The sequence below is a fragment of the Lycorma delicatula genome, chromosome 1 (assembly GCF_047948215.1).
Source record: "Lycorma delicatula isolate Av1 chromosome 1, ASM4794821v1, whole genome shotgun sequence".
Taxonomy (NCBI): Eukaryota; Metazoa; Arthropoda; class Insecta; order Hemiptera; family Fulgoridae; genus Lycorma; species Lycorma delicatula.
Window position 1 is genome coordinate 321142643 of NC_134455.1, and position 15547 is coordinate 321158189.

The following is a 15547-nucleotide window of genomic DNA, read 5'->3' on the forward strand; positions in this document are numbered from 1 at the left end:
ACAAGATTAATCATAGTTAACCCTCGAGTGGTCTTATGTGCTAATAAATACAGTATGTATTTTCAGAGAAAGCAGCAGTATTAGACTACTATAATAATGCAGAAACCATTAAAGGAAAAACAAATCACAAAATTCAAAGGAAACCTTTTACATAAAAAATATATGAATTCTTTTTTAACTGCATGGAAATTATAAATCATAGTTTTAATTGATATCTTGATAGACAATTAAAATTTCAATATGTATATTCTAGAATGTTTTGTTCTCTCTTTTACCTGTTCTGCCATCAGCAGTCCATTGAAGTATTGCTTATGTGGATGAAAGAGGATGATATTAAGTGCCCTTAATTGAATCCCAACCACCAAAACGCACTCAAATGCACAATCTTGGATTAAAATCCATTAAAAAGAAACTCCTCTTAACTGTAACTGTCGACTTGTAAATCAGCTGATTTGGGAAGACACTTTCACCACTATACCGACCAAGAGGACATTCTAGAATATTAAAAAATGATAATTGGTTAAATTTATTTATAATTACAAACAATAATACAAATTTATATTAGAAATAAAAATGTATTTCTATGTAAACTATATATTTATATTCCTTTAGTTTCATTTGATATGTGTTAAATAAGATTACATGTTATCTTTTGTAATACTAACTTTTATTAATCTTATTAAATAGTAATTCACTTTCCAAAATCCAGGTAATTTAGACATAATTTTTGAAATATCTTTAAATCAATAAAAATAGTAATTATTACACTCAATTATTTTCGTCAAACCCTCTATGCTTTGATGACAGATTAGATGTTTCTGAAATCTCTTGAAATACACAAAAATATTAACAACCGATTTCCTGGCAATTTATCTAAAAAATAACTATTACATAAATTAGTTCATTTTTACATTAAAATTATCTAAAAAATAATCATATGTTAATTATATTATTAATGAAATCAGTCGGGTAAGATTTTTGTAATGTTTTTATTTTTTGCTTCTTGTATGGAACCCTAAAACACTGTGTACTCTGTCAAATATATTTAACAAGTATTTTTTTTTAAAGGAATCTATAAATTATTAAGCGTTTTTGATCTAGTGTCTTACTGGTTTTTATATAACAAACTTTTTTTGGAAAACAGTTATATTTATATTACAGTAACTTTTGTTTTAGAGCCGAAGTAATGATGCATTTATGAGAATCGTAAACTACAGTTTATAATTTCATTGTAATTTTTTCGATAGCTGTTTGTACTACTAGTGTTCGATAACACAATTTCAGTCACCATACTTTCAAGTGTTTTAATATTAAACGACAACCTTGATATTCTACAAATAGATAAATAATTATAAATAGCCCAAAACACGTGATGTGATTTGTATGTTAGATGGATAATGTTCCTCTAAACATATCTATAGGATATCCTAACTGTGTGTCCTCCTAACAAAACCAACAGAAATATTCAGTTTGTATTTTAATAGAAGGAGTACAGCTTGAATGCTGGAACAATTGAATTTCAAATCAGATAATTTGGGTACCACTAGACCAACCCGCTGGATATTATAAAATGTTAAAAGAATGATAATTGCTAATATTCATTTAAAATGTTATACAACACAAAAAAATGTATATTTCCATGGATACTATATATTTATATTTAACTAGATACAAATAAAATGATTTTCATAACGTCAGATAAGATTCTCTGTCATGCTTATTTGTATAAATAATAATTGCAAATATTTTTTTCCCGAATAATGAATGTTTTTATTAACGTATTCATATAATACTCGGCAAAATTAAATGGAAGAATATCCACAAAATTTTAAAACCCTTATTTTTTAGCAGTGTAAATATAAATAATTATTCCACTAAGTTTTAAAATATTACAAAAGATAATTATTACAAACAATAATTGTTTTAAAAATATAACATTTAATAATTATTATTTTTATATCATTAAAACAATCTAAAAAAATTATACATTTGAAAAAACTAGGTTTTTTATTATTCTTGTTAAAATTGATTAATATTATAGTTCAAATAATTTAACTTTTATCATTTCTTTATATGTATACATTAATTTTACAGCAATTTTTATACTGAAAAAGAGATGATGCTATCATATTAGAAGCAAACATAAAACCAATAGACCAATACCAATCTGTTTCTTAATATTACAACACAATAAAAATTTGATTCCACCATCAGATCATGAACTATATTGACAAATATTGCTTTGACCAGGAGGATGGCTACAACTGTTCTTCTAGGGTAATCACAAGATTAATCATAGTTAACCCTCGAGTGGTCTTATGTGCTAATAAATACGGTATGTATTTTCAGAGAAAGCAGCAGTATTAGACTACTATAATAATGCAGAAACCATTTAAGGAAAAACAAATCACAAAATTCAAAGGAAACCTTTTACATAAAAAATATATGAATTCTTTTTTAACTGCATGGAAATTATAAATCATAGTTTTAATTGATATCTTGATAGACAATTAAAATTTCAATAACTATATTCTAGAATGTTTTGTTCTCACTTTTACCTGTTCTGCCATCAGTAGTCCATTGAAGTATTGCTTATGTGGATGAAAGAGGATGATATTAAGTGCCCTTAATTGAATCCCAACCACCAAAACGCACTCAAATCCACAATCTTGGATTAAAATCCATTAAAAAGAAACTCCTCTTAACTGTAACTGTCGACTTGTAAATCAGCTGATTTGGGAAGACACTTTCACCAGTATACCGACCAGGACGACATTCTAGAATATTAAAAAATGATAATTGGTTAAATTTATTTATAATTACAAAAAATAATACAAATTTATATTAGAAATAAAAATGTATTTCTATAGAAACTATATATTTATATTCCTTTAGATTCATTTAATATGTGTTAAATAAAATTACATGTTATCTTTTGTAATGCTAACTTTTATAAATCTTATTAAATAGTAATTCACTTTCCAAAATCCAGGTAATTTAGACATAATTTTTGAAATATCTTTAAATCAATAAAAATAGTAATTATTACACTCAATTATTTTCGTCAAACCCTCTATGCTTTGATGACAGATTAGATGTTTCTGAAATCTCTTGAAATACACAAAAATATTAACAACCGATTTCCTGACAATTTATTTAAAAAATAATAACAAATAACTATTACATAAATTAGTTGATTTTTACATTAAAATTATCTAACAAAAAATCATATGTTAATTATATTATTAATGAAATCAGTCCGGTAAGATTTTTGTAATGTTTTTATTTTTTGCTTCTTGTATGGAACCCTAAAACATTGTGTACTCTCTGTCAAATATATTTAACAAGTATTTTTTTTAAAATGAAATTCTAAATTATTAAGAGTTTTTGATCTAGTGTCTTACTGATTTTTATATAAGAAACCTTTTTTTGGAAAACAGTTATATTTATATTACAGTAATTTTTGTTTTAGAGCAGAAGTAATGATGCATTTATGAGAATCATAAACTACAGTTTATAATTTCATTGTAATTTTTTCGATAACTGTTTGTACTACTAGTGTTCGATAACACAATTTCAGTCACCATACTTTCAAGTGTTTTAATATTAAACGACAACCTTGATATTCTACAAAGAGATAAATAATTATAAATAGCCCAAAACACGTGATGTGATTTGTATGTTAGATGGATAATGTTCATCTAATCATATCTATAGGATATCCTAACTGTGTGTCCTCCTAACAAAACAAAACATAAAGAAATATTCAGTTTGTATTTTAATAGAAGGAGTACGGCTTGAATGCTGGAACACTTGAATTTCAAATCAGATAATTTGGGTACCACTAGACCAACCCGGTGGATATTATAAAATGTTAAAAGAATGATAATTGCTAATATTCATTTAAAATGTTAAACAATACAAATTAAAAATATATTTCCATGGATACTATATATATTTATATTTAACTAGTTACAAATAAAATGATTTTTATAACGACAGATGAGATTCTCTGTCATGCTTATTTGTATAAATATTAATTGCAAATATTTTTTCCCGCATAATGAATGTTTTTATTAACGTATTCATATAATACTCCGCAAAATTAAATGGAAGAATATCCACAATTATTAAAAACCTTAATTTTTAACAGTGTAAATATAAATAATTATACCACTAAGTTTTAAAATATTACAAAAGATAATTATTACAAACAATAATTGTTTTAAAAATATAACATTTAATAATTATTATTTTTATATCATTAAAACAATCTAAAAAAATTATACATTTGAAAAAAACTAGGTTTTTTATTATTCTTGTTAAAATTGATTAATACAATAGTTCAAATAATTTAACTTTTATCATTTCTTTATATATATATATATACATGAATTTTACAGCAATTTTTATACCGAAAAAGAGATAATGCTATCATACTAGAAGCAAACGTAAAACCAATAGACCAATACCAATCTGTTTCTTAATATTACAACACAATAAAAATTTGATTCCACCATAAGATCATGAACTATATTGACAAATATTGCTTTGACCGGGAGGATTGCTACAACTGTTCTTCTAGGGTAATCGCAAGATTAATCATAGTTAACCCTCGAGTGGTCTTATTTGCTAATAAATACAGTATGTATTTTCAGAGAAAGCAGCAGTAGTAGATTACTATAATAATGCAGAAACCATTCAAGGAAAAACAAATCACAAAATTCAAAGGAAACCTTTTACATAAAAAATATATGAATTCTTATTTAACTGCATGGAAATTATAAATCATAGTTTTAATTGATATCTTGATAGACAATTAAAATTTCAATAACTATATTCTAGAATGTTTTTTTCTCACTTTTACCTGTTCTGCCTTCAGCAATCCATTGAAGTATTGCTTATGTAGATAAAAGAGGATGATATTAAGTGCGCTGAATTGAATCCCAACAACCAAAACGCACTCAAATCCACAATCTTGGATTAAAATCCATTAAAAGAAACTCCTCTTAACTGTAACTGTCGACTTGTAAATCAGCTGATTTGGGAAGACACTTTCACCACTATACCAACCAGGTGGATATTCTAGAATATTAAAAAATGATAATTGGTTAAATTTATTTAATATTACAAACAATAATACAAATTTATATTAGAAATAAAAATTTATTTCTATGGAAACTATATATTTATATTCCTTTAGTTTTATTTAATATGTGTTAAATAAGATTACATGTTATCTTTTGTAATGCTAACTTTTACAAATCTTATTAAATAGTAATTCACTTTCCAAAATCCAGGTAATTTAGAAATAATCTTTGAAATATCTTTAAATCAATAAAAATAGTAATTATTACACTCAATTATTTTCGTCAAACCCTCTATCCTTTGATGACAGATTAGATGTTTCTGAAATCTCTTGAAATACACAAAAATATTAACAACCGATTTCCTGACAATTTATTTAAAAAATAATAACAAATAACTATTACATAAAATAGTTGATTTTTACATTAAAATTATCTAAAAAAAAACCATATGTTAATTATATTATTAATGAAATCAGCCGGGTAAGATTTTTGTAATGTTTTTATTTTTTGCTTCTTGTATGGAACCCTAAAACTATTTTTTTTTTAAACAAAAGTCTAAATTATTAAGAGTTTTTGATCAAGTGTCTTACTGGTTTCTATATAATAAAACTTTTTTTGGAAAACAGTTATATTAATATTACAGTAACTTTTGTTTTAGAGCCGAAGTAATGATGCATTTATGAGAATCGTAAACTACAGTTTATAATTTCATTGTAATTTTTTCGATAACTGTTTGTACTACTAGTGTTCGATAACACAATTTCAGTCACCATACTTTCAAGTGTTTTAATATTAAACAACAACCTTGATATTCTACAAAGAGATAAATAATTATAAATAGCCCAAAACACGTGATGTGATTTGTATGTTAGATGGATAATGTTCATCTAATCATATCTATAGGATATCCTAACTGTGTGTCCTCCTAACAAAACAAAACAAAACATAAAGAAATATTCAGTATGTATTTTAATAGAAGGAGTACGGCTTGAATGCTGGAACACTTGAATTTCAAATCAGATAATTTGGGTACCACTAGACCAACCCGGTGGATATTATAAAATGTTAAAAGAATGATAATTGCCAATATTCATTTAAAATGTTAAACAATACAAATTAAAAATATATTTCCATGAATACTATATATATTTATATTTAACTAGTTACAAATAAAATGATTTTTATAACGACAGATGAGATTCTCTGTCATGCTTATTTGTATAAATATTAATTGCAAATATTTTTTCCCGCATAATGAATGTTTTTATTAACGTATTCATATAATACTCCGCAAAATTAAATGGAAGAATATCCACAATTATTAAAAACCTTACTTTTTAACAGTGTAAATATAAATAATTATACCACTAAGTTTTAAAATATTACAAAAGATAATTATTACAAACAATAATTGTATTAATGATATACCATTTAATAATTATTATTTTTATATCACTAAAACAATCAAAATAATTATACATTTGAAAAAACTAGGTTTTTTATTATTCTTGTTAAAATTGATTAATACAATAGTTCAAATAATTTAACTTTTATCATTTCTTTATATATATACATGAATTTTACAGCAATTTTTATACCGAAAAAGAGATAATGCTATCATACTAGAAGCAAACATAAAACCAATAGACCAATACCAATATGTTTCTTCATATTACAACACAATAAAAATTTGATTCCACCATCAGATCATGAACTATATTGACAAATATTGCTTTGACCGGGAGGATTGCTACAACTGTTCTTCTAGGGTAATCACAAGATTAATCATAGTTAACCCTCGAGTGGTCTTATTTGCTAATAAATACAGTATGTATTTTCAGAGAAAGCAGCAGTATTAGACTACTATAATAATGCAGAAACCATTTAAGGAAAAACAAATCACAAAATTCAAAGGAAACCTTTTACATAAAAAATATATGAATTCTTTTTTAACTGCATGGAAATTATAAATCATAGTTTTAATTGATATCTTGATAGACAATTAAAATTTCAATAACTATATTCTAGAATGTTTTGTTCTCACTTTTACCTGTTCTGCCATCAGTAGTCCATTGAAGTATTGCTTATGTGGATGAAAGAGGATGATATTAAGTGCCCTTAATTGAATCCCAACCACCAAAACGCACTCAAATCCACAATCTTGGATTAAAATCCATTAAAAAGAAACTCCTCTTAACTGTAACTGTCGACTTGTAAATCAGCTGATTTGGGAAGACACTTTCACCAGTATACCGACCAGGACGACATTCTAGAATATTAAAAAATGATAATTGGTTAAATTTATTTATAATTACAAAAAATAATACAAATTTATATTAGAAATAAAAATGTATTTCTATAGAAACTATATATTTATATTCCTTTAGATTCATTTAATATGTGTTAAATAAAATTACATGTTATCTTTTGTAATGCTAACTTTTATAAATCTTATTAAATAGTAATTCACTTTCCAAAATCCAGGTAATTTAGACATAATTTTTGAAATATCTTTAAATCAATAAAAATAGTAATTATTACACTCAATTATTTTCGTCAAACCCTCTATGCTTTGATGACAGATTAGATGTTTCTGAAATCTCTTGAAATACACAAAAATATTAACAACCGATTTCCTGACAATTTATTTAAAAAATAATAACAAATAACTATTACATAAATTAGTTGATTTTTACATTAAAATTATCTAACAAAAAATCATATGTTAATTATATTATTAATGAAATCAGTCCGGTAAGATTTTTGTAATGTTTTTATTTTTTGCTTCTTGTATGGAACCCTAAAACATTGTGTACTCTCTGTCAAATATATTTAACAAGTATTTTTTTTAAAATGAAATTCTAAATTATTAAGAGTTTTTGATCTAGTGTCTTACTGATTTTTATATAAGAAACCTTTTTTTGGAAAACAGTTATATTTATATTACAGTAATTTTTGTTTTAGAGCAGAAGTAATGATGCATTTATGAGAATCATAAACTACAGTTTATAATTTCATTGTAATTTTTTCGATAACTGTTTGTACTACTAGTGTTCGATAACACAATTTCAGTCACCATACTTTCAAGTGTTTTAATATTAAACGACAACCTTGATATTCTACAAAGAGATAAATAATTATAAATAGCCCAAAACACGTGATGTGATTTGTATGTTAGATGGATAATGTTCATCTAATCATATCTATAGGATATCCTAACTGTGTGTCCTCCTAACAAAACAAAACATAAAGAAATATTCAGTTTGTATTTTAATAGAAGGAGTACGGCTTGAATGCTGGAACACTTGAATTTCAAATCAGATAATTTGGGTACCACTAGACCAACCCGGTGGATATTATAAAATGTTAAAAGAATGATAATTGCTAATATTCATTTAAAATGTTAAACAATACAAATTAAAAATATATTTCCATGGATACTATATATATTTATATTTAACTAGTTACAAATAAAATGATTTTTATAACGACAGATGAGATTCTCTGTCATGCTTATTTGTATAAATATTAATTGCAAATATTTTTTCCCGCATAATGAATGTTTTTATTAACGTATTCATATAATACTCCGCAAAATTAAATGGAAGAATATCCACAATTATTAAAAACCTTAATTTTTAACAGTGTAAATATAAATAATTATACCACTAAGTTTTAAAATATTACAAAAGATAATTATTACAAACAATAATTGTTTTAAAAATATAACATTTAATAATTATTATTTTTATATCATTAAAACAATCTAAAAAAATTATACATTTGAAAAAAACTAGGTTTTTTATTATTCTTGTTAAAATTGATTAATACAATAGTTCAAATAATTTAACTTTTATCATTTCTTTATATATATATATATATACATGAATTTTACAGCAATTTTTATACCGAAAAAGAGATAATGCTATCATACTAGAAGCAAACGTAAAACCAATAGACCAATACCAATCTGTTTCTTAATATTACAACACAATAAAAATTTGATTCCACCATAAGATCATGAACTATATTGACAAATATTGCTTTGACCGGGAGGATTGCTACAACTGTTCTTCTAGGGTAATCGCAAGATTAATCATAGTTAACCCTCGAGTGGTCTTATTTGCTAATAAATACAGTATGTATTTTCAGAGAAAGCAGCAGTAGTAGATTACTATAATAATGCAGAAACCATTCAAGGAAAAACAAATCACAAAATTCAAAGGAAACCTTTTACATAAAAAATATATGAATTCTTATTTAACTGCATGGAAATTATAAATCATAGTTTTAATTGATATCTTGATAGACAATTAAAATTTCAATAACTATATTCTAGAATGTTTTTTTCTCACTTTTACCTGTTCTGCCTTCAGCAATCCATTGAAGTATTGCTTATGTAGATAAAAGAGGATGATATTAAGTGCGCTGAATTGAATCCCAACAACCAAAACGCACTCAAATCCACAATCTTGGATTAAAATCCATTAAAAGAAACTCCTCTTAACTGTAACTGTCGACTTCTAAATCAGCTGATTTGGGAAGACACTTTCACCACTATACCAACCAGGTGGATATTCTAGAATATTAAAAAATGATAATTGGTTAAATTTATTTAATATTACAAACAATAATACAAATTTATATTAGAAATAAAAATTTATTTCTATGGAAACTATATATTTATATTCCTTTAGTTTTATTTAATATGTGTTAAATAAGATTACATGTTATCTTTTGTAATGCTAACTTTTACAAATCTTATTAAATAGTAATTCACTTTCCAAAATCCAGGTAATTTAGAAATAATCTTTGAAATATCTTTAAATCAATAAAAATAGTAATTATTACACTCAATTATTTTCGTCAAACCCTCTATCCTTTGATGACAGATTAGATGTTTCTGAAATCTCTTGAAATACACAAAAATATTAACAACCGATTTCCTGACAATTTATTTAAAAAATAATAACAAATAACTATTACATAAAATAGTTGATTTTTACATTAAAATTATCTAAAAAAAAACCATATGTTAATTATATTATTAATGAAATCAGCCGGGTAAGATTTTTGTAATGTTTTTATTTTTTGCTTCTTGTATGGAACCCTAAAACTATTTTTTTTTTAAACAAAAGTCTAAATTATTAAGAGTTTTTGATCAAGTGTCTTACTGGTTTCTATATAATAAAACTTTTTTTGGAAAACAGTTATATTAATATTACAGTAACTTTTGTTTTAGAGCCGAAGTAATGATGCATTTATGAGAATCGTAAACTACAGTTTATAATTTCATTGTAATTTTTTCGATAACTGTTTGTACTACTAGTGTTCGATAACACAATTTCAGTCACCATACTTTCAAGTGTTTTAATATTAAACAACAACCTTGATATTCTACAAAGAGATAAATAATTATAAATAGCCCAAAACACGTGATGTGATTTGTATGTTAGATGGATAATGTTCATCTAATCATATCTATAGGATATCCTAACTGTGTGTCCTCCTAACAAAACAAAACAAAACATAAAGAAATATTCAGTATGTATTTTAATAGAAGGAGTACGGCTTGAATGCTGGAACACTTGAATTTCAAATCAGATAATTTGGGTACCACTAGACCAACCCGGTGGATATTATAAAATGTTAAAAGAATGATAATTGCCAATATTCATTTAAAATGTTAAACAATACAAATTAAAAATATATTTCCATGAATACTATATATATTTATATTTAACTAGTTACAAATAAAATGATTTTTATAACGACAGATGAGATTCTCTGTCATGCTTATTTGTATAAATATTAATTGCAAATATTTTTTCCCGCATAATGAATGTTTTTATTAACGTATTCATATAATACTCCGCAAAATTAAATGGAAGAATATCCACAATTATTAAAAACCTTACTTTTTAACAGTGTAAATATAAATAATTATACCACTAAGTTTTAAAATATTACAAAAGATAATTATTACAAACAATAATTGTATTAATGATATACCATTTAATAATTATTATTTTTATATCACTAAAACAATCAAAATAATTATACATTTGAAAAAACTAGGTTTTTTATTATTCTTGTTAAAATTGATTAATACAATAGTTCAAATAATTTAACTTTTATCATTTCTTTATATATATACATGAATTTTAAGGCAATTTTTATACCGAAAAAGAGATAATGCTATCATACTAGAAGCAAACATAAAACCAATAGACCAATACCAATATGTTTCTTCATATTACAACACAATAAAAATTTGATTCCACCATCAGATCATGAACTATATTGACAAATATTGCTTTGACCGGGAGAATTGCTACAACTGTTCTTCTAGGGTAATCACAAGATTAATCATAGTTAACCCTCGAGTGGTCTTATTTGCTAATAAATACAGTATGTATTTTCAGAGAAAGCAGCAGTAGTAGATTACTATAATAATGCAGAAACCATTCAAGGAAAAACAAATCACAAAATTCAAAAAAAACCTTTTACATAAAAAATATATGAATTCTTTTTTAACTGCATGGAAATTATAAATCATAGTTGTAATTGATATCTTTGATAGACAATTAAAATTTCAATAACTATATTCTAGAATGTTTTGTTCTCACTTTTACCTGTTCTGCTATCAGCAGTCCATTGAAGTATTGCTTATGTGGATGAAAGAGGATGATATTAAGTGCCCTTAATTGAATCCCAACCACCAAAACGCACTCAAATCCACAATCTTGGATTAAAATCCATTAAAAAGAAACTCCTCTTAACTGTAACTGTCGACTTGTAAATCAGCTGATTTGGAAAGACACTTTCACCACTATACCAACCAGGTGGATATTCTAAAATGTTAAAAAATGATAATTGTTCAAATTTATTTAAAATTACAAACAACAATACAAATTTATATTAGAAATAAAAATTTATTTCTATGGATACTATATATTTATATTCCTTTAGTTTCATTTAATATGTGTTATATAAGATTAGATGTTATCTTTTGTAATGCTAATTTTTATAAATGTTAATTAATAGTAATTCACTTTCCAAAATCCAGGTAATTTAGACATAATTTTTTAAATATCTTTAAAACAATAAATAAAAGTAATTATTACACTCTATTTTCGGCAAACCCTCTAAAATTTGATGACAGATTAGATGTTTCTAAAATCTCTTGAAATAAACAAAAACATTAACAACTGATTTCCTGACAGATTAATTAAAGTAGTTTATACCTATAATTTTTTCAATAATTATAATATAATTAAAAAAAAATATTACAAAATCAGTTGGGTAAGATTTTTGTAATGTAATTTTTTGCTTCTTGTATGGAACCCTGAAACATTGTGTACAATCTGTCAAATATATTTAACAAGTATTTTTTTTAAAGTGAGTTCTAAATTATAAGAGTTTTTGACCTAGTGTCTTACGGTTTTATATGTAACAATCTTTTTTTGAAAAAAAGTTATATTTTTATTACAGTACCTTTTGTGTTTTAGAGCCGAAGTAATGACAATTATGAGAATTGTACACTACAGTTTATAATATCATTGTAATCTTTCAATAACTGTTGGTACTTTTAACACATGTGCGCACATGATCACAAATATAAAATGAACGCAATTCCAGTCACCATACTTTCAAGTGTATTAATATTAAACGACAACCTTGATATTCTACAAAGAGATAAATAATTATAAATTGCCCAAAACACTAAAACATGTGATGTTATTTGTATGTTAGTGGATAATGTTCATCTAATCATATCTATAGGATATCCTAACTGTGTCATCCTAACAAAACCAACAGCAATATTTAGTTTGTATTTTAATAGAAGGAGTACTCGGCTTGAATGCTGGAACACTTGAATTTAAAATCAGAGAATTTGGGTACCACTAAAACAACCTGGTGGATATTACTTTAAAAGAATGATGATTGCTAAAATTTATTTAAATGTTAAACAATACAAATTAATAATTTATATCCATGGATACTATACTAATTTAAAATTTATTTCCATGGATACTATATATTTATATTTAACTAGTTACAAATAAAATGATTTTCATAACGTCAGATGAAATTCTCTGTCATGCTTATTTGTATAAATATTAATTGCAAATATTTGTTCTCGAATAATAAATGTTTTTATAAACGTATTCATATAACACTCTGCAAAATTAAAAGGAAAAATACCCACAATTATTAAAAACCTTAATTTTTAACAGTGTAAATATAAATAATTATACCACTAACGTTTAAAATATTACAAAAGATAATTATTACAAACAATAATTGTTTTAATGATATAACATTTAATAATTATTATTTTTATATCATTAAAAAAATACAAAAAAATTATACATTTGAAAAAACTAGGTTTTTTTATTACTCTTGTTAAAATTAATAGAACAGTTAATATAGATATCAAATAATTTAACTTTTATCATTTCTTTATATATAGCATGAATTTTACAGCGATTTTTATACCCAAAAAAAGGTAATGCTATCATACTAGAAGCAAACATAAAACTTATAGACCAGTACCAATCTGTTTCTTTAAATTACAACACAATAAAAATTTGATTCCACTATCAGATCATGAACTCTATTGACAAACATTGCTTTGACCGGGAGGATTGCCACAACTGTTCTTCTAGGGTAATCACAAGATTAATCATAGTAGACCCTCGAGTGGTCATATGTGCTAATACATTTTCAGAGTAAGCTGCATAATAAGGCAGAAACCATTTACTAAACTGATTAGGAAAAACAAATCATAAAATTCAAAGGAACCCTTTTCCATAAAAAATATATGAATTCTATATTAACTGCATGGAAATTATAAATCATAGTGTTAATTGATATCTTGAAAAACTTGAACAGTTTATTTTATAGACACTTAAAATTTCAATAACTATATTCTGGAATGTTTTTTTCTCACTTTTACCTGTTCTGCCTTCAGCAATCCATTGAAATATTGCTTATGTCGATGAAAGAGGATCATATTAACTGCGCTTAATTGAAACCCAACCTTAAAACTTCTCTTATTAGTGAATGAACCCTGTAACTGTCGACTTGTAAATCAGCTGATTTGGAAAGACACTTTCACCACTATACCAACCAGGTGCATATTCTAGAATGTTAAAAAATGATAATTGTTCAAATTTATTTAAAATTACAAACAACAATACAAATTTATATTAGAAATAAAAATTTATTTCTATGGAAACTATATATTTATATTCCTTTAGTTTTATTAAATATGTGTTAAATAAGATTAGATGTTATCTTTTTTAATGCTAATTTTTATAAATCTTATTAAATAGTAATTCACTTTCCAAAATCCAGGTAATTTAGACATAATTTTTTAAATATCTTTAAAACAATAAAAAATAGTAATTATCACACTCTATTTTCGGCAAACCCTCTAAAATTTGATGACAGATTAGATGTTTCTAAAATCTCTTGAAATAAACAAAAATATTAACAACTGATTTCCTGACAGATTAATTAAAGTAGTTTATACCTATAATTTTTTCAATAATTATAATATAATAAAAAAAAATATTACATAAATTATTTGATTTTTACATTAAAATTATTTATAAAAATAAATATGTTAATTACATTATTAATGAAATCAGTTGGGTAAGATTTTTGTAATGTTATTTTTTGCTTCTCTTATGGAACCCTGAAACATTGTGTACAATCTGTCAAATATATTTAACAAGTATTTTTTTTAAAGTGAGTTCTAAATTATAAGAGTTTTTGACCTAGTGTCTTACTGTTTTATATGTAACAATCCTTTTTTTGAAAAACAGTTATATTTTTATTACAGTAACATTTGTGTTTTTGAGCAGAAGTAATGACACAATTATGAGAATTGTACACTACAGTTTATAATATCATTGTAATCTTTCAATAACTGTTGGTACTTTTAACACATGTAAGCACATGCTCACAAATATAAAATGAACGCAATTTCAGTCACCATACTTTCAAGTGTATTAATATTAAACGACAACCTTGATATTCTACAAAGAGATAAATAATTATAAATTGCCCAAAACACTAAAACATGTGATGTTATTTGTATGTTAGTGGATAATGTTCATCTAATCATATCTATAGGATATCCTAACTGTGTGTCATCCTAACAAAACAAAACAAAACCAACAGCAATATTTAGTTTGTATTTTAATAGAAGGAGTACTCGGCTTGAATGCTGGAACACTTGAGTTTAAAATCAGAGAATTTGGGTACCACTAAAACAACCTGGTGGATATTACTTTAAAAGAATGATGATTGCTAAAATTTATTTAAATGTTAAACAAAACAAATTAATAATTTATATCCATGGATACTATACTAATTTAAAATTTATTTCCATGGATACTATATATTTATATTTAACTAGTTACAAATAAAATGATTTTCATAAC

The 15547-nt window shown here is 24.6% G+C and overlaps 2 long non-coding RNA genes across 2 annotated transcripts in view; both read right to left on the minus strand.

Annotated features, from left to right (window-relative positions):
* LOC142334187 (uncharacterized) overlaps window positions 1-5048 on the minus strand; it is a 39097-nt gene extending 34049 nt beyond the window's left edge. Inside the window, exons 1-3 of the long non-coding RNA XR_012758801.1 lie at window positions 4868-5048; window positions 2559-2777; window positions 276-494 (exon numbers count right to left, since the gene is read on the minus strand). This is a non-coding gene — a long non-coding RNA (uncharacterized LOC142334187). The remainder of the gene's footprint in view (window positions 1-275; window positions 495-2558; window positions 2778-4867) is intronic.
* A 2007-nt stretch (window positions 5049-7055) lies between these two features.
* LOC142318360 (uncharacterized) lies at window positions 7056-14234 on the minus strand. Its single transcript, XR_012754884.1, has 4 exons — window positions 14053-14234; window positions 11726-11944; window positions 9452-9669; window positions 7056-7359 (listed from the first exon to the last, which is right to left on the minus strand). It is a non-coding gene; the product is annotated as an uncharacterized LOC142318360 (long non-coding RNA).
* Between the last annotated feature and the right edge of the window lie 1313 nt (window positions 14235-15547).